This window comes from Schistocerca serialis, chromosome 8 (assembly GCF_023864345.2).
Source record: "Schistocerca serialis cubense isolate TAMUIC-IGC-003099 chromosome 8, iqSchSeri2.2, whole genome shotgun sequence".
Taxonomy (NCBI): Eukaryota; Metazoa; Arthropoda; class Insecta; order Orthoptera; family Acrididae; genus Schistocerca; species Schistocerca serialis.
In genome coordinates this window covers 336,530,312-336,555,444 of record NC_064645.1, presented here as the reverse complement: position 1 = coordinate 336,555,444, position 25,133 = coordinate 336,530,312, and positions in this window count along the sequence as shown.

Sequence of the window (25,133 nt, the reverse complement as noted above, 5' to 3'; positions counted from 1 at the left end):
TGGCCGGCTATCTCCAACTCTTTAATAATGTTTTAGATGCGGCCAGTGAAGTACCATCCTGAGTTTTACACGACACGAGAGGCTGCTCACCCTGCAGGGAGAAAACGGATAGTGGTTCGGGTGATGACACTTTGTCTCTACAAAGCGAGAAAAGAAATTCTAAAACGAACTCAGCTGTTTCTTTTCCCACGAAAAAGACAGATCTTTGTCTGCGAGTCGTGTCCTGCTCTCTTGTTTTCTAGGAAGGCCACCGACCGCAGCTCTGATCAAATAGCTTCGGCCTGTAAAAATAGGCAGTATCCTGCCCAGAGCAATGGTTCCGTCACGGCTCATTACACCGGCGTTGTAAGATCGAGTCGATTCACCCTCATGCTGTGCTGACCACCGTATTCAGAGAAAGTGACAGCGTCCGCTGCTGGTCGGCGTCTGGCCTAAACAAAACATAATGAAAGAGAAATGCCTACGTCAGCCGCATGAGGGCATTAAACGAATTCAGTGGTGACAAATGAAAATTTGTGCCGGCCTGGGACTCGAACTCGGATTTCTCGCTTTACGCGTGCGGTCGCCTTAACAGCTTTGGGTACCCGAGCACTCGTAATATCCAGCCTAAATTCTAAACTTGTCGCACACTAGTTCCGTAGCGTGTCCCTGTCTGTCTTCCTCATTGCTCACAGCATTTAGCACGATTCAGTGGCCTACGTGGCCGGCACATGATCCACTGACTCTCGGCGACACTCTTCTGGCAAACGGAGGAGGAGGAAGAGGACGGCCAAGCTGCCTCGCGGCACTATACAACAGCTTTACGATACTCTTCCCTACCGAGTCAGTGAATGCATCCAGGTCAGAATTTGATTCGATTTTGTAATCCTAATTTACATTTATAACTGAAGAAACAGGTATTGGTAACGATCTTGCAACTGTATTAATTTTATGAAATTTATTCGCAATCGCGGGATCTTTCTGACATTAGTTGCAATAAGTACGAGTATGTTATCTATTGTTGAAAGACGAAAATTTGTGCTGGACTGGGTCTCGAAGGGGCAAAACAGCGATCGTAGTGCTGACGTTGTATGTGGGACCTTTGTCTCCTGGAAATCCTGTGGCGCGAATCTAAAAGTTGTGAGCGATGAGGTCGTGGACAGTATGACGTATGGGAGTTTGGGTCGGCCGTGAAAGTGCGCTCGAATAACAGAAGTGGTTACGGCGATCACTCTCGACAAGCGGGAAATCCGAGTTCGCGTACCGGTCTGCCTCAATTTTCATGGCCACTAATAGGTAATATACATAATGCAGCTAATGTCAGAAGGATTCCGCAATTCCGAATAAATTTAATAGATTTTGTAACTATCGAAATGCCATCACATATGCTCTCAGCCTGTGAATTTTCATTACGTTTGCTACACACCTTGAGAGTGCTTCACTTTATCGTCAGGCAGGCAGTGTACTTTTTTGACACAACGTATAAGAAAAATGGTTCAAATGGCTCTGAGCACTATGGGACTCAACATCTGTGGTCATCAGTCCCCTAGACTTAGAACTACTAAAACCTAAATAACCTAAGGACATCACACACATCCATGCCCGAGGCAGGATTCGAACCTGCGACCGTAGCGGTCACGCGGTTCCAGACTGAAGAGCCTAGAACCGCACGGCCACAACGGCCGGCTACAACGTATAAGAAATTGGAAGACCTTAACTAACTTCTCATGAGAAGATAATAGAAACATTGGACCCTGACTGTACGTAAGCAGTCGTCAGATACGGCGCGACTGACAGGGACAATCCCCGACAGCTCACGGTCGACTTGATATCGCGCCACCGCCCCCGCTGCAGGGGTGGCTCCCTCGGAGCTTAAGCGTCGCTGGGCGCGGCGTTTCTCGGCTCGTCACGGCCTGCCGCCCCCCCCCCCCCCCCCCCCCCCAAGCAACCCCGCTTTTCCCGTTCACCCGTGACGAGACGAATCGCCGCTCCCTCCCTCAGCAGCTCCGTTACGCCTGACGCTCGTGGTGTCTTCCCAATTAGAAAGAACAAACACCCCGCCCTGTTTCCAACGGGCCTATTTTCGTTCGGTCCGGACGGGGATGCTGCCTTGTCGGAAGGAAATCTTGAATGGACCCAGGAAGCATAAATTACGCGTGACGATTTCTTTACCACGCCTTAAAACCGGCAAGTCTTCTACGTTCTCTTACAGAGTAGATTAAGTTAATTGGCTCGGAGCTACGCCACATTTCAAATTCGTTAACTGCACTGTGCCGATTCATTGGACGCATAACGCGATTTTTACATTTGTTACAAAAACGTATAATACTGCTGCAATGAGTTTATGTTTTGGTCGTCTTCCTACTGCATTCACATATATACACTACTGGCTATTGAAATTGCTACACCAAGAAGAAACGGGTATTCATTGGACAAATATATTATACTAGAACTCACATGTGATTACATTTTCACGCAATTAGGGTACATAGATCCTAAGACATCAGTACCCAGAACAACCACCTCTGGCCGTAATAATGGTCTTGATACACCTGGGCATTGAGTCAAACAGAACTTGGATGCGGTGTACAGGTACAGCTGTCCATTCACCTCAAGAGTAGAGAGTGGCGTATTGTGACAAACCAGTTCCTCGGCCACCATTGACCAGACGTCTTCAATTGCTGAGAGATCTGGAGAATGTGCTGGCCAGGGCAGCAGTCGAACATTTTCTGTCGTCGAACTGTTCGTGCAGATGGTTGTCGTCTTGCAAACGTCCCCATCTGTTGACTCAGGGATCGATATGTGGCTGCACGATCCGTTACAGCCATGCGAATAAGATGCCTGTCACCTCGACTACTAGTGATACGAGGCCTTTGGGATCCAGCACGGCGTTCCGTATTACCCTCCTGAACCCACCGATTCCATATTCTGCCAACATTGATTGGATCTCGACCAACGTGAGCAGCAATGTAGCGATACGAAAAACCGCAATCGCGATAAGCTACAATCCGACCTTTATCAAAGTCGGAAACGTGATGGTACGCATTTCTCCTCCTTACACGAGGCATCACAATAACGTTTCACCAGGCAACACCGGTCGACTGCTGTTTGTGTATGAAAGATCGGTTGGAAACTTTCCTCGCGTCAGCACATTGTAGGTGTCGCCACCGGCGCCAACCTTGTGTGAATGCTCTGAAAAGCTAATCATTTGCATATCACAGCATCTTCTTCCTGTCAGTTAAATTTCGCGTCTGTATCACGTCATCTTCGTGGTGTAGCAATTTTAATGTCCAGTAGTGTACATTGACAAAATTATCTAGACAGCTGTATGCAATGCGTAGTTGGTCATGTGATTTTATGAGGAAAGGACCCGCCAGTATAAAAGGGGGCGAGGAGTATTGTGCTGCCACTAGAGAAGTAGTAACAACACACTGAGTCGATCAGAAGAGGTCAGTGACTTCGAACGTGAACTAGTCACTGGATGCCACTTAAGTAACAGATCCATCACGGACATTTGAACCCTTCTATAGCTACCGAAGTGGGGGGGGGGGGGGGGGGGGATGGGACTGCAAGGGTGAAAAAGAAACAGCTAAATGAAGATTAGGAAAACCATGTGTAGTGTCGAACTGGGATCATCGAACAATGCGGACGATGGATGCAGGTTAAAAAATAGCAGGAAATCAGCGTATGGAATCACTCGCGAGTTCCAAAATTCCAGCAGCAGCCTACCTAGCATAATGAGTACGTAGGGAATTAGAAAGAATTGGGTGCAATGGTCGAGCAGCTCCTGATAATCTATATATTTCTGTAGCCAATGCTAGGCGATGTAAACAGTGACACCACTGGGAAGCGGATGACTGATAGCGTGTGATCTGAAGTTATGAGTCACCTCTTTAACAGTCCGATGGTTTGAGTTTGGCGAATGCCTGGAAACTGTTAGCTATCATCACGTGTAGTGCCAGCAGTGAAACACGGAGACAGCTCAGTTGGGAGTTTTTCGTGGTTAGAGCGTGGACCCCATATTCGCTTAAGAAAACTACATGTGGAAGTATATGAAAACATTTCAGTACGTTGTGTACTGCGTACAATACTTCGGAGACAATGATTATTTGTATCAGCATAACAATGCACCTTGTGAGGCAATAGTTCGTGGACAATCACGTTCCCGAAATGTACTGACCGGTCCAAACCGCCACTTGAAGCCAATGTAACATATTTGGCACGAGTCAGAACGTCGACTTCGCTCCAGCCCCCAGCGGCCAACATTATTACCTCCACCGGCTTCGCCTCTTGAGGAAGACTGGGCTGCCGTTGTTCCATATATATTCAGACATTTCGTTGAATGTGTGGCCAGCAGATGTCAAGCAATTATAAAGGTGAAGCACGAAGCACCCAATATTGAGGTCCACTAATGTGTGTCCGCATACTTTTAATAATATAGTCCATACTTGGCAATTATTTGTACAGTGCTTAGTGGAGGGTACACCGCACTAGTGTTATCGTTTCTCTCTCCTATTACATTCACGTACTGAGCCAGCCAGCCAGCCAGCCAACCTAGATGTCTTTGTAGGTGTTCCCGTCCCTCGTATCTTACTTTCTGTATCTTCTATTATTACAAATCACGGTGAAGTGTATGACAGATGGTACTTCACACTGTCCCTGTTATTAGGGCTTCTTCCCCTTTCATTCATGTATGGAGCGCGGAATGAATGACTATTGAATATCTCTGTACGTCTTGTTTTTTGTCTTGTCTTCACGGTTCCTACGGGAACGATACGTAGGGTATTGTAGTATACTGTTTCTAAATACACGGCTTCATGCTGGTTCTTGAAATTATGTATGTAGGCATTTTCTGGACAGTTTGTGCGTATCTTCAACCATCTGCCTGTACAGTTTCTTCAGAATCTTTAGGACGCTCTTCCCTGATGTGTCAAAAAACCTGTCACGATTCCTGCTGCCTTCATTTTGTATGTGCAGTACCTCCTGTTAGTCCTATTTGGTATGGGTCCAACACACTTGGGCAATGTTCTAGGATTGATCGCACAAGTGTTTCTTTATGAGTGATGTGTTCTTGCAACTGGAGCTGGCGCGCTGGGAAAGTTTCCGACTTGCGCCACGGTCGGCGCTTTGAAGTTCGCCGCCAGCCACAAGCGCGACCCAATCAGCAACCTCCGCGCTGCCACCAATGTGATGGATTTCCGCGTCGAGATAACCGGTGGTCACAGGCAGCAACGGGGGATTCATGTCCATCGGTGGCGTACATTGATCTGCCAGGTTAGCTGAGAGCGCTAATGCGCTGCTTCCTGGACTCGGGTGAGCGCGCCGGCACCGGATCGAATCCGCCCGGCGGACTATCGACGTAGGCCGGTGTGCCGGCCAGCGTTGATGTGGTTTTTAGGCGGTTTTCCACAGCCCACTAGGTGAACACCGGGCTGGTCCCCACGTTCCGCCTCAGTTACACGACTCGCAGACATCTGAACATGTTCACACTATTCCATGGATTACACTAGATGCAGACAGATGGGGTACACTTATTCCGCCCCAGGGGATACGGGGTTGCTACAGGAAGGGCATCTGGCCACCCCTTAAAATTAACCTCGCCAACTCCGACCCTAACCATACTGACCCTGCGAAACTGCGGGACAACGGCACTTCGCCGAGTGGCCCAAAGCGCTGCAGTCATGGGCTGTGCGCCTGGTCCCGGCGGTGGTTCGAGTCCTCCCTCGGGCATGGCTGTGTGTGTTTGTCCTTAGGATAATTTAGGTTAAGTAGTGTGTAAGCTTAGGTGCTAACGACCTTAGCAGTTGTCCCATAAGATTTCACACACATCTGAACATTTTTTGACAACGTCACGAGCAAAAGAAAAAGAAGAAGAAGTTGGCGTACGACAGTGGTAGTACGGAGTTCCATGGTAGCATTTCATAGCTACAGTTCGCAGTGGAGATCAGTCTGCGAAATTTAGTCGCCTGTTGCCTTCAAAAAATGGCTCTGAGTACTATGGAACTTAACATTTGAGGTCATCAGTCCCCTAGAACTTAGAACTACTTAAACCTAACTAACCTAAGGACATCACACACATCCATGCCCGAGGCAGGATTCGAGCCTGCGACCGTAGCAGTCACGCGGTTCTGGACTGAAGCGCCTAGAACCGCTCGGCCACCGTGGCCGGCGCCTGTTGCCTTCGCTTAGGGACAAGCGTTTACTACAATGACTGGCAGTGTGGCGCCCAGGACGGACATGACCTTGTTGGCAGTGCCTTCAGTAACGCAGGCCTTGACAGGCTACAGCTAGCTGCACCACTCCGCAAACACATCCAACGAATTGTTATACGACTTTAGCTAATATCGCAGCGCATTAAAATGTGTATTTGTGTGTCACTAATTTGTCTGCAGGGTTACTGTTTCCTCCGTCCACCTCAGAGCACCTGAACGTCTGCGAGCCATTCTACCAAGAAGGCCCATACACATCAGTGACCAATCGTCTTTATAGGCGGATTGAATTCTCCTACTACGCTACCAATGAGCCGTAGCGTGACTTCTGCTTTACCCACAACTGAGCATAACCGATTTCTAATTCATATCCCTACAAATTGTATTTGTATGAGTCGACTGATTCCAATTGTGAGTCACTGATATTGTAGTCATGGGATGCTAAATATTTGTTGTTTGTGAAGTACAAAATTTTAAATTACTGAATCTTTAAAGCAAGTTGCCAACCTGTGGATCACTTGCAAATCGTCCGCAGATCGTGCTCGTGTGATAGCGTTCTCGCTTCCCGCGCCCGGGTTCCCGAGTTCGATTCCCGGCGGGGTCAGGGATTTTCTCTTCCTCGTGATGACTGGGTGTTGTGTGATCTCCTTAGGTTAGTTAGGTTTAACTAGTTCTAAGTTCTAGGGGACTGATGACCATAGATGTTAAGTCCCATAGTGCTCAGAGCCATTTGAACCATTTGAACTTGCAAATCTTATCAAGATCCAACTGAATATTTGTGCAGATTTTTTTCAGATTGTAGGTGTACTCCCTTACACACAATAACATCATCTGCTAAATGTCGGAGTTTACTGCAAAAAAATTTCCGCAAGGTCATTAATATGCAACATGAAGAGCAAGGGTCCCAATAGAGCTCCCTGTGGCACACCCGATGTCACTCCCGTATTTGTCAATGACACTTCATTCAAGATAACGTGTTCCGTCCTCCCTACCAGGAAATAAACAGTCCAGTTACATACTAGTATTTCGCTTGGTACCTCATGCGATCATATTTTTGATAATAAAAGTAGGTGTGGTACTGAGTCAAATACTTTAAGGAAATAGAGAAATACTGCATCTACCTCACTGCCTTGATCCGAAGCATTCAGTATATGCTGTGACAAAAGTGCAAGGTGACTTTCACATGATCCATGTTTTCGGAATCCGTGCTGCTTGTCATAGAGGATGTCGTTCTATTTTTGATACTATATTACGTGTGAGGTTCTACAAAAACTGGATGTCAAGGTAACGGACTGTGGGTTTGTGGATCACTTCTGCTGCCTGTGTTGTAAACCTGTGCCTTCCTACAACCACAGGGATAATTTTTTGTTCATAGCATCTACGCTATATTATAGTTAGAAGACTGCCTAACTAAGAATTTCATCGGGCCCTGGATCTTTGTTCAATTACAGCTATTTCTCAACACCACAGACACCAATATCTATTTCACTTACCTCTGCAGTGGTGCGAGAATTAAATTGGAGCAATACTCATCGATTATGCTGTAGGAAGGAGCACTGAAAATCGGAGTTATTTTATTTCAAGCTGAACGTTGAAGCAAAACCTGTAGCTTCATTGTCCATTGCGAGACGTTTTTGGGATGAGATAAAAGGGTTTTCACGAATCTGACACTTGCGGTTGGTCAAGAACAGCTTCTTTGGAGGTAAAGAAAACAAACTTAAGCATCGTCGTCCCACAGATTCTCGATTGGGCTTAAATGCGTGATGGTTCAAATGGCTCTAAGCACTATGGAACTTAACATCTGATTTCATCAGTCCTCTAAAGTTAGAACTACTTAAACCTAACTAACCTAAAGACATCACACACATCCATTCCCGAGGCAGGATTCGAACCTGTGACCGTAGCAGTCGCGCGGTTCCTGACTGAAGCGCCTAGAACCGGTCGGTCACAACGGCCGGCTTATGCGTGAAGTTTGGTGGTCAGGGTAAATCAGTAACTCATCCTTGTGCTCTTCGAACCACGTACGTTCTTTGTGAGCTGTGTAATTCTGCCGGCCGCTGTGACCGTGCGGTTCTAGGCGCTTCAGTCTGGAACCGCGCTGCAGCTACGATCGCAGGTTCGAATCCTGCCTCGGGCACGGATATCTGTGACGTCCTTAGGTTAGTTAGGTTTAAGTAGTTCTAAGTCTAGGGGAGTGATGACCTCAGATGTTAAGTCCCATAGTGCGTAGAGGAATTTGAACCATTCTTTGTGTAATACTTTGCACTGTCCTGCTGGTAGATGCCTTCGCACCGAGGAGAAACGAACTGCATGCATGGTGGACATGGTTTCCAAACGTTATTTTGCGATGCGTGGTATACTTAAACCACAGCAGTATGTGGACAGTTTATAAACTTAGCCGTTTCGGAAATGCTTTCACCCTTTGCCCTAAAGGCAATGATCATGCAGTTTTTGGTTCCAGATAAATCGCACTGCTTCCACATAACAGCAAGGACTGCATTGTTTACCTCCTCTCCCTGACGCCCTCTGCACAGCGTGGTCCATTGATAGTGACCGGGCCAAATATCTCACGAAATAAGCAACAAACGAGAAAACTACAAAGAACGAAAGTTGTCTAGCTTGAGGGGGGAAACCAAATGGCGCTATGGTTGGCCCACTAGAGGGCGCAGTCATAGGTCAAACGGATATCAACTGCGTTTTTTAAAATAGGAACCCCCATTTTTTATTACATATTCGTGTAGTACGTACAGAAGTATGAATGTTTTAGTTGGACCACTTTTTTCGCTTTGTGATGCATGGCGCCTTAATAGTCACAAACGTATAAGTACGTGGTATCACGTGACATTCCGCCAGTGGGGACGGTGTTTGCTTCGTGATACATTACCCGTGTTAAAATGGACCTTTTACCAATTGCAGAAAAGGTCGATATCGTGTTGATGTATGGCTATTGTGATCAAAAGGCCCAAGGGGCATCATCCAAGTGTCCGGACCGTTCGCCGGATAGTTACGTTATTTAAGGAAACAGGTGTTTTAGCTGCTGTCGCGGCTAATCCGCACATCAGTAGCAAACAAACTACGCGAGAATCGGGAATCTCAAAAACGTCAGTGTTGACAATGCTACATCAACATCGATTTCACCCGTACCATATTTCTATGCACCAGGAATTGCATGACGACGACTCTGAACGTCGTGTACAGTTCTTCCACTGGGCACAAGAGAAATTACTGGACGAGGACATATTTTTTCCACGCGTTCTATTTAGCGACGAAGCGTCGTTCACCAACGGCGGTAACGTAAACCGGCGTAATATGCACTATTGGGCAACGGAAAATCCACGATGGCTGCGACAAGTGGAACAGCAGCGACCTTTGTGGGTTAGTGTATGGTGCGGCATTATGGAAGGAAGCATAATTGGCCCCTATTTTATCGATGGCAATCGAAATGGTGCAATGTATGCTGATTTCCTACGTAATGTTCTACCGATGTTACTACAAGATGTTTCACTGCATGACAGAATGGCGATGTACTCCCAACATGATGGATGTCCGGCACATCAGCTCGTGTGCGGTTGAAGCGGTGCTGAATAGTATATTTCATGACAGGTGGATTGGTCGTCGAAGCACCATACCATGACCCGCACGTTCACCGGATCTGACGTCCCCGGATTTCTTTCTGTGGGTAAAGTTGAAGGATATTTGCTATCGTGATCCACCGACAACGCTTGACAACATGCGTCAGCGCATTGTCAATGCATGTGCGAACATTACGGAAGGCGACCTACTCGCTGTTGAGAGGAATGTCGTTACACGTATTGCCACATGCATTGAGGTTGACGGACATCATTTTGAGCATTTATTGCATTAATGTGGTATTTACAGTTAATCACGCTGTAACAACATGCGTCCTCTGAAATGATAAGTTCAGTAAGGTACACGTATCACATTGGAACAACCGAAATAAAATGTTCAAACGTACCTACGTTCTGTATTTTAATTTAAAAAACCTACCTGTTACCAACTGTTCGTCTAAAATTGTGAGCCATATGGTTGTGACTATTACAGCGCCATCTATCACAAAGCGAAAAAAGTGGTCCAACTAAAACAATCATATATCTTTACGTACTACACGAATATGTAATAAAAAATGGGGGTTCCTATTTTAAAAAACGCAGTTGATATCCGTTTCACTTATGGCAGCGCTATCTAGGGGGCCAACCATAGCGCCATCTGGTTTCCCCCTTCAAGCTAGAAAAGTTTCGTTCTTTGTAGTTTTTTCGTGTGATGCTTATTTCGTGAGATATTTGGCCCGGTCACGATCAATGGAGCACCCTGTGTATCCTACACTCCTAGCGGTGCCTCCTCCCGTCTGTGAGCGGTTATTGCACGTCTACGTCGAACATGGCGGTGGCCACGTTGAGGTGACTGGCCGTTTATGTAAAGTATGCTGCTACACAGCGTGTCGCTGCCCTCAATGCCTGTGTTTTAGCAATCGTCAGAGAAGTCGGCCGGCGCCAAGCAGCCCCCGTAACGACACACGGCCAGCCAGACGCGGTTCTTTTGTGGCCGCGCCCTGAGCCCTGGCTCCACGCGCCGTTCTGTTAGGCCGGCGCGTGCGCAGCCGACTGCCGCTCCACTCTGTAAAAGGAAGCCCGCTGCGCACGCGGCAGCAAATGAGGCGCCGACAGCGTTTTGCTCAACCAGTCGGGCACCCCTCCACTCGATCACCAACGCATGGCGCCCAGTTCATTTCGTTCACGTTACTGTAGCGGTCAGTGCAAAGACCTGTTCGGTAAAGCTCTCTACCTTACTCTCTCTTCTAGTCCTTTTACTTGGATAAGCCAAAACAATGCGACCGGGAAATTAAGTGCTGCGTAATGGCAATGTGGCCACTTGATGCTGCAAGGAAAGTATATTAGCGTAACACAGACAAATGGAGAACCTCTCAACACGCGATAAGGGCCGCAAATCGAGAAATTCACTGACATGAGCGACTTTGACAAAGGGCAGATTGTTATTGGCTCGGCGCATCTAGCACGCGGCGAACCTGATCAACTTTTCGAGTGATATTGCACGTCACCGTACATGGAAGGTGGCTGGAGGACGACGAAACCGCGAGTAGGCGACGGGGGGTTGGTCGTCCGCGCCTCTCTGCAGAGCGGGATGGATAGCGATCTGCGACAGTTCCGAGTTCCGGTGACGGATCAGTGTACACTGTTGAACATGGGGCTCCGCGGTACACCAACCCTTCGCGTTGCCGTGTTGACTCAGAGACATCGTGAATTATGACTGCAGTGGGCACAGGATAATGAATTTGGACCGTGGGTCAATGGAAACGTGTCGCCCAGTAGGTTGAATCACGTTTTTTGTTGCATAAGTCGATGTTCGTGCCCGGATGCGCCGTCACCCGACGAACTGCAGCTCGAAACGTGTGTGCACCACAGACACAGCCGGTGTGGGAGTATTGTGCTATGGAGGACATTCACCTAGGCTTCCAAAAGGAATAGATATGTTGATAGCGCACAGCCTGAGATATCAAGAATTTTCTAGGTTCGCTGGACAACATGTTAGTCACTCCCTGAAAAGATCAGCCCACCTCAGCAGCTCAGTGCCCAACCCAGATGGCTGCCATGCGGAGGAACTGGGCTGCCAAGCATTTCTCTTTGGTGTGAATACTGATACGAGGTGCACTGAGCTTCCTTATGCCAGTTGAGCAGCTACTGGAGCGAGTAGTAGCGGCTCCACGGTCTGGGAAGCCGGTAGAGCGGTGTGCTGACCACATGCCCCTCCGTACCTTACGCCGAATGACCACACCGTGAATGAAGCTGCCGGATTTGTTTGCGTGTTAGTGCGGACTGTACAAAGAGCGTATACAAAACGATACACCACTAATAGCCAAGTGGATACGGTGTCAGAAGAATAATGGCTAAACGTTCCTATCTGGCACGGACCGAAGACAAGTGTTACACACTGTCAGTAACAGTAAGTTCCAAATCCGACAGGAATGTATGCTGACAGTGTATGCAAGACTATCTCAATAGGTTGGTTGGTTGTTTTAGGGAAGGAGACCAGACAGCGAAGTCATCGGTCTCATCGGATTAGGGAAGGACGGGGAAGGAATTCGGCCGTACCCTTTCAAAGGAACCATCCCGGCATTGGCCTGGAGCGATTTAAGGAAATCACGGGAAACCTAAATCAGGATGGTCGGACGCAGCATTGAACCGTCGTCCTCCCGAATGCGAGACCAGTGTCTCTCAATAGGTTGTCACGCGAAAATTTCGAGGGGGATTTTAGAGGGTGGGTTGAATGTCTTCGTACAATTATCAGTATTTATATTACAAAAGCTATAGAACTCTCAAATTTGTGGAAAATGTCTAATCGTTATTCGATGTCACTCCATACATTCGACAACATTCCCTGTATAACATCAACAACAGCATCCGTTATCCTTCGTCTCTATGTGGAACCATCACGCCCCATCCAGCTCTAAGGAAATGTATCATTAAGAAAATTTCTAACATGAAAATCACATCAGGATGCAAGTCTCTCAGTTGTCATACCGCATATCCAAATAGACGTTAGCTGTTACTGAGTTTTCGATAAAAAAGAAAGGGCTAATTACAATGTTGTGCGTTAAACAACACGACACATCAATTTTAGGGGAATCCCTAATGTGCTCGAAGGCAATGTGAGGACTTCCCCAACCCCGTATTCTCACATTACGCTTGTTAAATTTACATGATATGTGGAAAGTAGCCTTATTTTTAAAAAAAGTTGGCGATACTCATTCCTGGTGTCGACTCTTGCCCAGTATCTCATTCGCACACGTTGCTCGATGAGTTCCAACGTATAGCTTGTAGCGCATGCCTTACATGGCCTTATGTGAAATCTGGTGCCATCTGTTGTTCAGAATTCTTCGCACTCTGGTCCTAGCAATCTGTAGTTTGGAAGGTCTTCGTAAGAACGCCTGTTGCATAGCTCCGGCACTTCATTGACTGGCCGAAGGCGCCCTGTTCGCGGAAGGTTTAACGCATTGCCGGTCTGTTTAGACTTCATGTACCACGCAACAATACCATTTCTGTCATGAGATTCTTTCCTTAATATCTTCGAAAATTTCACTGCGCACTAGCTGGAGATTCCGTCTCGTGACACCACAGAACATACTGTGCCTTCTCGTGACACCCTTTTTCATCAACAGCGATTTTACTGCTCTCTACTCAGGTTCTATCCGCAACAAAGATGACCCGTCTCAGTGGAAATATCACAAAGAAATACATCACACACACTATCAAGAAGTTTTCTTTTAAACGAAGCATGTGTCACATAGGTAATGCCACTGGCTCCGTTGACGAAGTTCGATCTCTCAGTGAAGTGCACATTGAAGAGGCCCCTGCGTCGTAGCGAGTGATGCCCTGGTGAAATCTTTCCGGGACTGTTCGCCGCCCTGTAACTGACTTCTGAAGCCGGAGCGAGAGACTAAATAATTGCCTCATGGAGTGGTACTCTATGTGTGATTGGCTCCAGTCGATTTCCATGGAAGGAAGCAATACAAAAGTCATGGGCTACCTCCAAATATCGTGTAGGATCTCCTTTTGTCCGTCGCAGTGCAGCAGCTCGATGTCGCATGGACTCCACAAGTCGTCGTAAGTTCCCTGCAGAAATATTGACCCATGCTGCCTTTACAGCCGCCCATAATTGCGAAAGTGTTACAGGTGCAAGACTTTGTGGAAGAACTGACCTCTGGATTAAGTCCAGTGTCGGACTATCTGGATGGCCAAATCATTCGATCGAATTGTCCAGAAGTTTCCTCTAACCAATAGCGAAGAACTGTGGCCGGGTGACATGACGCAATATAATCCATAAAAATTCCATCGTTATTTGGGAACATGAAGTCCATGAATGGCTGTATATGGTCTCCCAAGTAGCCGAACATTGCCATTTTCAGTGAGTGATTGATTCAGTTGGACCAGAGGACCCAGTCCATTCCCTGCAAACACAGCGCACTCCATGATGGAGCCACCACCAGCCTGCAAAGTGCCTTGTTGGTAACTTGGGTCCACGGCTTCGTAGGGTCTGCGCCACTCTCGAAACCTACCATCAGCTCTTACAAACTGAAATTCTGACTCATCTTCCCAGGCCACGGTTTTTCAGTCTTCTAGGGTCTAACCGGTATGGTTACGACTCCAGGAGAAGCACTGGAGGTTATGTCGTGCTGTTAACAAAGGCACTCGCGTCGGTCGTTTGCTGCCAAAGCCCATTAACGCGAAATTTCGGAGTACTGACATAATGCATACGTACGTCCTAAGTCCCACTTCGATTTCTGCGGTTATTTCATGCAGTGTTGCTTGTCTGTCAGCACTGGCCTACCTACGCAAACGCCGCTGCTCTCGGTCGCTAAGTGAAGGCCGTCGGCGACTGAGCTGTCCGTTGTGAAAGGTAATGCCTGGATTTGCTGTTCTCTGCTCCTCTTGACGCTGTGAATCTCAGAACATTGAATTCCTTAACTATTTATGAAAAGGAATGTCCTACGCGTCTAGCTCGAAGTACCATTTCGTGTTCCGAATCCCTCAATTGCCATCGTGCGGCCACAAATAAGTCGGACGCCTTTTCACATGAATCACGTGAGTACAAACGACAGATCCCCCAACGCATTGCCCTTTTATACCTCGTGTACGCGGTACTGTCGCCATATTTATAAGTGCATATTGTTATCCCATGACTTTTGTCACCTTAATGTAGTTCGGCCTCAGCGCGCCGATCGTAGCTGCGCGCGTGTCTCTCTGCGCTGACCCGGCCGCTCGTGTCGCCCTCTGTTGGTCTGGCAGTGCGGCTCGCCCGTTTGAGTTATCGCGGCCTCTGATCTGACGGCGCCGTGATGTATGTTGTGCGGGTTGCTGTTGGCGCCTGCCACAGCAACAGATATGCAAACACACTTGATGATTTTCTCTTTCATTTGTCACAAAATAGAAACTTATAAGTTCTATAGATTTTGGTAAATTAATTTTGATAATTTTAGAAAGCCTTTACATACATTCGAACTCAGCAATAACGTACCTCACGATAGGTCATTACTCAGCGACACGTAAAGCTGCATGTGTTCAGTTAGCCAAAAACACAGAAACTTAACAGCAGCTGACTGCTGGTCTGAGGTGTGACCTTTGGTTTTGGTGATGAGGAATGGGGACATTCCTTGCTCGCTCTCTTGGTTTTCGGTTGGTGGAAATGAACCCAGGTTTCGTCCCCACTGCCGATTCTTGCAAGGAAGCCGTCATCTTGTCGTTCAAACAGCCGAAGAAGTTCTTCACAAGCATCAACACGTCGTTCTCTCATTCCAGGAGTCAGCTGCCGTAGCACCCATCTTGCAGACGCTTTGTGAAACTGGAGCTCATCATACACTATGTGGTGTGCTGACCCATGCAGTATCATTCAGTGTCACTCGCCTGTTTTCCTTCACTATGGCTTCAACTGCTGCAGTGTTCTGTGGAGTCATAACTTGTTGTGACCGACCTGGACGAGGAGCATCTTCCACTGAAGTCATACCATTTGCGAACTTGCTACTCCATTCGTAGACTTGCTGCTGTGATGAACATGCTCACCGTACTGAACCTTCATTCGTCGATGAATTTCAATAGGTTTCACACCTTCACTACGCGAAAACCGAATAACAGAACGCTGTTCTTCCCTGGTACAAGTCGCAAGTGGTGTGGCCATTTTTATACTGATACTGCGACGGTATGTGTGCATCTACACTATGCTGCCACCTATAGGCCATCTTGCACGCTGTTTGTAGCACGCTTACCAACTTACAGGATAACGGCGCGAAATTTCGATTTCTTATTACAAATTTAAGGTTTTCATTTGATTCACCCTCGTATCTTACATAGTCCGTGACTACTGCTCATGCTGGACTTCATACAGGGCCGGCAGGAGTGGCCGAGCGGTTCTAGGCGCTACAGTCTGGCACAGCGCGACCGCTACGGTCGAAGGTTTGAATCCGGCCTCGGGCATGGATGTGTGTGATGTCCTTAGGTTAGTTAGGTTTAAGTAGTTCTAAGTACTAGGGGACTGATGACATCAGAAGCCATTTGAACCATTTTTTGACTTCTTACAAACGGCAAGTGACAGCACTACCTGGAGAGGTGTATGTGGAACCTAGTGCAGTCGTTGTCGTAATGCGGAAAGAGAGCGATTTACCTGACGTCCAGAAGGGCCTCATCGCTGGCTATAGAGCCAAGGAGAAACCATTTTCGAAACGCAGAAATTTTCAACTGTTCGAATACCGCCGAGGTTGAAGTATTCTCGTGCATCATAGAAAGGCTCTATCCAAATCTGTCGCTGAGGTAACACTGGTGCACTTTGGCCATAGATGACATTGGTACAAAACAGCTGCGGATAGATATGCAACTGTTGAGCACCTGACCACCCAGATGAACCAAGGGTCTGCCGGCCGTAGTGGCCGAGTGGTTCTAGGCGCTACAGTCTTGAACCGAGCAACCGCTACGGTCGCAGGTTCGAATCCTGCCTCGGGCATGGATGTGTGTGATGTCCTTAGGTTAGTTAGGTTTAAGTAGTTCTAAGTTCTAGGGGACTGATGACCTCAGAATTTAAGTCCCATACTGCTCAGAGCCATTTTTTTGAAGCAACGGCCTACCGGAAGCGTCTGCTCAACGACTGTATACTGAACACTGCAGCGTGCGACCCTTCTCAGCAAGTGCATTTTTCAAACACCCATGCTGGCTGCTATTCATCAGCAACGGAGGATGGAATTTGCACGTCAGTAATGCAAGTGGACGTCCATTGAATGGTGACAGGTCGCCTTTTCAGGTGAATCACATATTATGCTCCATCGGATAGATGAGCGTTAGCATGTACGGCTTGAAACGTCTGCAAGCAGACACGCTACAACAACTGTAAACTGTCCGCGCCCTTAGCTGGTCAGATGCGCCTGACTGCCACGCAGCTCTGGTTCGATTCTCGGGCGCGTCTGAGATTTTCTCCGCTCGAGGCCAGGGTGTTGTGTTGTCCTCACCACCATTCCATCATCGTCAACATACAAGTTGCCCAATGTGACGCCAAATGAAAAGACTTGGAACTCAGAGGCCGAACTTCCCCAGGTGGGGCTCCAGGCCATCAGTGCCATATGGTCGTTTCATTTCAAGGGTCCAGTCCGGAGGAACGAACGTTATGGCCTGGAGAATGTTTTCGTGGCCGATACCACTGCAAAATAATGAAAGGAAAAATATTTATTACACGCTTTTTCGCTGTTCATGCAATAAAACTTCGGAATCAGGCACTACGTTTTTATTTATTAATTCTTTAGTACCAACTCCATTCCCAACACATTTCGCAGACAATAGCCACATATACCACTAAATGTACTGCAACGCACAGTTCAGGAAACATGACCCCATAAACTCGGAGATTTGTGAAGAACAAGTATTTTTTTTCTTTTTTTTTTTTACGTGAAGCGATAATCATGTAGCCTTTGATAACGAAACCAACATGCTTGAAACACAATTCAAACCTTTCCTAACTTTGTCGTCGGTATAAGGGTAAACAAACAGAATCTAATAAAACCAAGACAACTAAGCTTTTGCATATTCGTCCATAAAGATTTTGCATGCTTGAAGTCATATGCTCAATTCATAATGTAATAAGATGTCTAAAGCTACTTCACACATGAAAATTCGATTCTTTGAAGAAGCAGGTTTTGAAGCATCTGGTTTTTACACAATATGCTAATTCTGCTAGATATTGGTAGCTTTCTTTTTAATATTTATTTGTGGAAGTTGTGGACTAAACATGTTAGTTACACGTTCAGGACCTGAAACAGAATAAATTGCAAGTAAAGGAGTTGTAACAAGGAAAAAAAGTGGAAGGGAGAGGCGGAGATACGATGAAAGTGGCGAATAAATTGGCAGTTAAAACACGAGTGGTAGATGGGAGGGAATAACATTACAAAATAACAATGAAACACAGCTACTAAAATGCGACGGGCCCTCTCTGTTCTCAGATTGAGTATTATTAAGGTATAATCCTGTTGCACGTACGGGCGTAAGGAGTTACATGAAGCAGACTAAGTTTTTATGGTAGAAACAGTAACGATAGCAGTTATTGCGGGCAATTTGCAGTTAATTATGCAATCAATCGCGAAGTTTTTTTACCGCCGCATGGTTAAGTGTCTTCTAATGAGAGTTTAGAGCTTTACTTTGAAGATGCCGCGATAGTAAATTGCTTCTTGTGAAGGGTTAGTCGTCCGACAGAAATACAGCGAATTATAAATGGTGCACCAGGATCGTCCATATGACGGCCGGCGCTTTGTGACTGGAATAAACTGGCTGCCTTCTGGATCAAAGAAACGCGCGTAAAACGCAGAATGAACTTTGTTTATTTAACACGAACGCTGCGCAGAAAGCCGTAAAAGAACGTATACGGAATTCATGCAGCCTAAAATTGAATTTGCCGTAACTCTCTTGATTCCAGTGTCGGACATCGGCCGATATGCTGGTTTGAAATGTTGGACTCGATAGACACGCGGTTTTTTATATCTTTTGTTCGCCTCATGTGCTGTTGAACGCAGTTCAATACATCTCGTCATGTAGTATAGACTCTGATCATCCTATAGCATAAGTTGTCTGTTCCGTAAGATAATTTTCTGTTCTAATGATCCTGTTTTACACCATACACCATAAGATGCACTTGTATTTATTTTAGAGACTTGTATAGAGTCCACCGTCAGTGACAAACAATAACTGTATGCATACCAACGTTCAAAATAAAAGAACACTTTGTTTATACTAAGGCAGAAAAGTTACTTACCTACCGTGTACGTATACACAAATCGATCTCGCTGTCAGGTGCACAATCTTTCTAATTATTATAATATCGAAGTACGTAGTGAGTGCATATCACACAGCTACCTACGTATGGTATCAGAGGTAAGACGAGAGCTTAACTATGAGACTCTTTGCCCTGACCAGATATTCCCTGATTTATTATTATGATGGTAGTCTCACATACGACCTGGATATGTGCCTGAGTCAGATAATCCCCGCATTTCAAATACATTTCACGTATGTTTTGCATATTTAACACGTTTTTGTAGACATACTTCACCTCTATTTTGAGCGAACAGATGTCGCCCTGCAGTTTCGTATTCACACAACTCAATGTTTATGACTCGTATCTCCTGAAGTATGTGACGTAGAATGGTATAATTTTGCGGGTCTAGTATATCCAGTGGTATATCTGGCTACTGCATGCGAAATGTTTTGTGAATATAGTTGGTAGTGAATAAGTAATACAGTAACACGTCATGTATGATGCAGCAGTTTTACATGCATCCCGGTATTTGACGTCATATCTCCTTATATGTGTGGTACAACGATCTATTTTTGTACGTACTGTCAGCGACATATGCCAACACTGTCTGCAACATGTGTTGAGAATAGTAGTAATGAAGTAATAAATTGAAACGTCGTGCATGATAAAGCAGTTTTACATACGTCTAGTATTTGATGTGATATCGCCTAGAGTTGTGTCGTACATTGACATATTTTTGTGGGTAGATTAAGCGGCATAAGTGGATACTGTATGTGGAAAAGTGCTGTGAACAGTTAGTAGTAAAGAAATGATAAATTAAAACGTCATATTTAATGCGGACGTTTCACTGCATGATCAGAGAAAACGTAGTAAGCGATAAACTTTTTTCCTTTCACCTTTTTGGGTGGGTGGGTGGGGGCTCAGGAGGGGCATTATCAGCGAGAAAATTATGTGTAGAGTTTGTTGCAAGTCACTAAGTGCTGTCTTCTCAAACAATGAGTCACTAAAGTATGGATATTCGCCAGTCGTGGGCTACACTGGCTTTTCACCCCCACTCTCACTCCTTTGATAGATAGATGGCTCTTACCCACACAGCACTTTTTTACAGACAGTAAGTGATGTGTGTGTCAGTTTTGGTTGAAATCCGTCTGATGGTTTACGAGGAGATATGGAACTATTCATATGGTTTCTATGTTTGCTAGATAATCATAATTTACAGTGTCATTTGACATCTGACAGGCAAGTCGTTTTATGCAGATGTTTACAGTATATAAGTAATATTTTTCTACTTTAGTGTAAGGACTTAGTATGATGGGGGGGGGGCAGTTACTAGTCAAATATTATGCAGTTATTGTACACTGTAGATGCAAAGAAACTGGTATACCTGCCTAATATCGGAGGTCCCCGCGAGCACTCAGAAGTGCCGCAACACGACGTGGCATGGACTCACTAGTGTCTGAAGTAGTGCTGGAGGGAACTGAAACAATTAATCCTGCAGGAGTGTCCATAAATCCCTAAGAGTACGAGGGTGTGTGGATCTCTTCTGAACACCACGTTGCAAGCCATTCCGGATATGCTCAATAATATTAATACCTGGGGAATTTGGTGGCCAGCGGAAGCGTTTAAACTCAGAAGAGTAGCACTTCTGGACATGTGGATGTAGCATTTTCCTGCTGGAATTGCCCAAGTACGTCGAAATGGAGTGGACGTGAATGGATACAGGTAATCAGACAGGGTGCTTACGTACGTGTCACCTGTCAGAGTCGAATCTAGACGTAACAGGGGTCCCATATCACTCCAACTGCATATGTGCCACACCATTACAGAACCTCCACCAGCTTGAACAGTGCCCTGCTGACATGCAGCGTCGATGGACTCATAAGGTTGTCTCCATAGCCGTACACGTCCATCCGCTCGATGCTATTCGAAACGAAACTGGTACGGACAGGCAACATGTTTCCAATCATCAACAGTCCAATTTCGGTGTTGACGGGCCCAGGCTAGGCGTAAAGCTGTGTGTCGTGCAGTCATTAAGGGTACACGAGTGGATCTTCGGCTCTAAAAGCCCATATCGATGTTTCGTTGAATGGTTCGTACGCTGACACTTGTTGATGGCACAGCATTGAAATCTGCGGAAGGATTGCACTCTGTCACGTTGAACGATTCTCTTTAATCGTCGTTGGTCCCGTTCTTGCTGGGTTTTTTTCCGGCCCAGGGTTGCAGAAGAGTTGATGTATTACGGGATTCCTGATATTCATGGTATACTCGTGAAATGATTGTACGGGAAAATTCCAGCTTCATCGCTACCTCAGAGATGATGTGTCCCATCGCTCGTGCGCCGACTGTAACATCACGTTCAAGCTCACTTAAATCTTATGGCTCAAATGGCTCTGAGCACTATGGGACTAAACTTCTGAGGTCATCAATCCCCTAGAACTTAGAACTACTTAAACCTAACTAACCTAAAGACATCACACACATCCATGCCCGAGGCACGATTCGAACCTGCGACCGTAGCGGTCGCGCGGTTCCAGACTGTAGCGCCTAGAACCGCTCGGCTACCCCGGCCGGCCCTTAAATCTTAATAACGTGCCATTGTAGCGGCAGTAACCGATCTAACAACTGCGCAACACACCTGTCTCACATAGGCGTTGCAGACCGCAGCGCTATATTCTGCCGTTTTACATATCTCCGTATTTGAATACTCATGCCTATACTAGTTTCTTTGGCGCTTCAGTGTACTAATAAAGAAAGGGAAATCCGATCCGGTTGAACCGACATCCGGTTTGACTAGGGCCAGGTAAACGATGTTCTACTGTAGCTTTTACTCATACAGTCCCACGGATCCTGTAAACTAAAGTAAGTGTATTAGGAGACGTTGGCTGATTCTGAAATTGCTTGGCATCTACAGAAGAATAACAAAAAGTAGTAAGAAACGTCTCGAGGAAGACCTAAGCCGCCCATGAACCGTTACTTCTTCCGAAAGAATAAATGTTAGTTCTCCGCAGTGAGCAACAAGACAGAGCCGTCACTGACAGCACGCGGCCGCCTAGGCGCGTTCCCACAACTGGGAGTCCGAGCGGCGGGCTGGGGCTTCACTGGCGAGTGTGGCAGTTTATGCGGTCTCGAGGGACTCGAGGTGGAGAGTGACGGCAGGACGACAAACACAGGACGCAGCGGCGAGCCAGCCAAACACCGCGGCCCGGGTCCCCGAGGCGCGATAAACACCGCCATCCCGGTCCGGAGACCGGCTCGCTGCCGGCCGTTAAGCGTCGCTATCTGCGCGGCCTTTACGACGCAGCCGTCGGCGGCAGACGCGGGGGTCGAAAACGGGCTGTAGGCGATTCCAGAGGGTGCATCAAGTGTGGACCACCTCCCTCTCCGGGGCACCATCTTAAAGCAGCTCTCTGTCTTGGCTGCGACACTCAACTTTTCTTTTTTCTTATTACGCTGTGTAGTTCAACACGACACAAATAATGAAAACGCCTAGGTAAACGGAAATGTATCTTTGCTTTTTCATGTTTAGTTCTCTCATCTTTTTTTTACGGCACTCTTCAACTGACACTTTTAGGTGATCGTACATGAGCGACGGATCACAGAAATTCATCGGCAGGTTGCGCGATTTGAGAACAACACATCGCGCGTGCGCGGACAAATCGCAGATCGCAGCGATCGATCGTTGATCGCCAGTAATTCCCAAGCAACCTGATGAATTGTATGCGACGTGTCGCAGTACGTCTGCCTGTCTAAGACGATGAAAAGTGAAGCTGAAGCCAGAGTTGCAGCTATCTTAAGAAGGCTTCCCTACATATTTTAACGATGACCAACTATCTGTACAAACACGACAAGGCGATAGCAACGTCACGTGTTGGGGAATGACTGCTAGTCAGACACACGCACGGTGCATGTAGCTTCAGTGAGGGTGCTGTCCGTGTGTAGTATGGCGAAGGTGTGCGATCTACAGAGGGGTCCAAAAAAATGTATCCACTGTTTAGAAGTCCATAACTTGCAAACTAATTGACGGAGTTCTCTCATTTTTGGTGAAAGTGTAGCTTAAAGTCCAACTTAAAGATATCACTGTAGGTGTTCGAAATAGATTAACATCCACACGCAAACAATGCCGCCGAACTGCAGCACGAAGTACTGACCAATGGTTCAAATGGCTCTGAGCACTATGGGACTTAACATCTGAGGTCATCAGTCCCCTAGAACGTAGAACTACTTAAACCTAACTAATCTAAGGACATCACACACATCCATGCCCGAGGCAGGATTCGAACCTGCGACCGTAGCCGTCGCGCGGTTCCAGACTGAAGCGCCTAGAACCGCTCGGCCACTCCGGTCGGCCGAAGTACTGACTGCAACGTGTTCAGTTGGATAATTGCACATGAATGTACGATGGATTCTCAATGTTCACCCAATGTGCGTCGCTTTTGTCGATAAACGGCGTCCTTTAGTGTTCCCCACAGGTAAAAGTCCAAAGGAGTTAGGTCTGGGGAACGTCGTGGATACTCCACGGAACTTCCACGGCCTATCCATCTTCCTGGTAGATTTTCGTCGAGATACGCCCTACCACGATTTTGGTAGTGGGCTGGGGCACCATCTTGTTGAAAGTAAACACTTTCGTCTCCATAAAAGTCTTGAATGGCAGGTAAAATGGATATCTGAAGCTTCTGAAGGAACACCTCACCGGTAACTGTGCCGTCAAAGAAGAATGGCCCAATCAAGCCCCGGTAAGACAACCCACACCACACATTTACTCCTAGAAAATTCACGGCTCTGTCTACACGGACGTTCGGATTTTCGGCGGCTCAGTAGATGCAATTGTGGCGCTTTGCTCTACCATTGAGTTTGAACTGTGCCTCGTCAGACCACACAATCATCTCTGCAAACTCTTCATCGTTGCGCACCACGTTAGTAATCCACTCGCAGTACTCTATTCTACGATCTGGGTCGTCCTCGTTCATTACGTGTAGCAATCGTGGGATGTAGCACTTGCACTTTGCTGTCTTCAAAATTCGTCGAACAGATGAGCGACTCACTCCAGTTTCACGGGCACACTGTCTCACAAACTTCTGTGGTGAGCGAGTGAATTGTTGTAACACACGATGGGAGTTAGCTGGACTTGTTACTGTTACAGGTCGTCCAGATCGTTGTTTAAGACAGCCTTCGGCTTCTAATTTGCCTCGAACGCGACGAATCGTTAAACGTGTCGGTGACTCTGTTTGCTACTCATTTCGCCACAGCCGTTGAACCTCATTAATGTTTTCCTACTTAAAATACCACTTCAAAACTGACTTCCTTTAATCGAATGTAAGCCTTGCGCCACCCATGTTTACTCGAGTAACTAGGTGCAACTAAGAACAAAACACTGACTATCTGGCGACTGTCATCTGACAAAACAAAACAACGCATTACAGCGCTTGGTGGCGATTGCCGGAACTACAAACTGCTACACTACCAAAGATGAGACAACTCCGTCAATTGGTTTGCCAGTTATGGACTTTTAAACATTGGATACATTTTTTTGGACCTCTCTGTATCTGCTTTGACCGAGGGCAGATTGTGAAGGTTCGGCACGAGCATTTCGGTAAGCGCAGGACGTGTCCCGTGTTCGAGGAGTGCCATGCAAGTTGTAACGGCTCCGCTCTGGCGTACGTTAACTCTTTAAAGCCTGTACTATGATAAGTTGACGGGCTTCACCTTATAATAAAGGATTTTAGTAAATATGTTGACCGCGTGTACCTGAATGGAAGCAAAATCGGACTTATGCCCAGTCAGTAACAATAATGATACGTCAAGCAAGTCTAAAGTGCAACTACACGTTAGGACGGGCAAGAAACATACACAGCAGATGCTACCAATTGTTAATAAAACGGTCGCCAGCCTAATTAGGCATTAAGAGAGTTTTTTCCTTGTACAAGTGGATGTACGTATAAGCATAACAACTCGTAGTAATACTGCATTATATGGTAAATTTTTGAACCAGAAAAATCTAATGAACTAATATTTTCCCTTTCTGTACTAATTTGGACAAGCTATAAATACACAACATTACACTATAATGATTACTACAAACTGCGTTTTGCCTATTGATCTGACTGAAATCGGGCATAGGTTACCCTA